General features: G+C 45.1%; 1 long non-coding RNA gene across 1 annotated transcript; it reads right to left on the bottom strand.

Moving 5' to 3' along the window:
• Window positions 1–726: 726 nt before the first annotated feature.
• Window positions 727–1,096, bottom strand: LOC117195151. Its single transcript, XR_004474960.1, has 2 exons — window positions 927–1,096; window positions 727–847 (listed from the first exon to the last, which is right to left on the bottom strand). It is a non-coding gene; the product is annotated as an uncharacterized LOC117195151 (long non-coding RNA).

Below are 1,096 nucleotides of genomic sequence, written 5' to 3'. Positions count from 1 at the left end.
GATTGGTCAGCGTTACAGTACGGCTGGGTAGTTTACGGTCGAGGCATGGAATCTTTAATGTTGCTTCGACTTGCGTAAAATTTTGAATTCACATATAGCAGACGTTCACAGGTTATCACTCACATTACGATCAAATCCAACGATGAAAGCGCTTCCATGTGGTCGATGAGGGTGGCTGAAAACTTGTAAATATCACTGTGTCAGAGTAGATAGGCGATACGCGCGAGTATTAGTTTTAGTTCCTTTCCTTCTAGCTGCACATTTCTTTATGATAAGCCAAACAAACCGAATCACACGAATTTAACTTTTAATGTTAATCATAGGGTCAGTACAATAGTGGGGTTCCAAAGTATTATTCTAATATGAAGAAATGCATGGGCATAGCCATCATGATCGAGACACCGAATGACTTCATCAGCAACGCAAACAGTATTTCGGCACCGGTAAATGTCTTCTCCTTTAGCGTTACTGTTCGTATGCGGGCGGCGTAAGCGACGTAGCAATGACGAAAGTCACTGAAGAGGGAATAGTCAATTTCACACATATGTACATATGTATGTCACTGCACGCCTAGATAAAAGCCCATCGACCGTTTTTCACTGGTGTAGGCCGAGCAAGGCTTGTATGTGTGTGGACCCACGCCGGTACACGCTGCGGTAAATACAGTGATGCTCACATGTATGCAGACGCCACGCCGAAAGAAGATTTGGGGGCGAAGACGGCTAACACATACTGTAGTCGATCGGGACGCTGGGTATTTATATGTGTGGTAAGGTGACGAGACTGTAGCGGGTACGGCTTACGGCACTACGACCGGCGTTTCGTACGGTATTACGTACGGCCAAACCTATGGTTAGGTTTTTAAGAAAAAAAAAACGAACTTTAATTTTCTGTTGGCCGGCAGTTGGGGTACAATTTTCACTCACCCGATGGGTTCGGCCTTCGCTTAATAAACGTAGGAATGGTCGGCTGATCTTTTGCCTAGATCTTAGCCACGATGGACACGCGGTATTTACGGTCGAGGTTAGAATTTTTCCTTTCACTGCACTACTTGAGTATTTTCCTCAGACGTCCGTCAGGGATCGCGAGTAAAATT

The sequence above is a fragment of the Drosophila miranda genome (genome assembly GCF_003369915.1).
Source record: "Drosophila miranda strain MSH22 chromosome Y unlocalized genomic scaffold, D.miranda_PacBio2.1 Contig_Y6_pilon, whole genome shotgun sequence".
In the NCBI taxonomy this organism is placed as follows: Eukaryota; Metazoa; Arthropoda; class Insecta; order Diptera; family Drosophilidae; genus Drosophila; species Drosophila miranda.
Note: the sequence above shows the minus strand (reverse complement) of the source record. Positions and strands in the feature narration are given on the sequence as shown.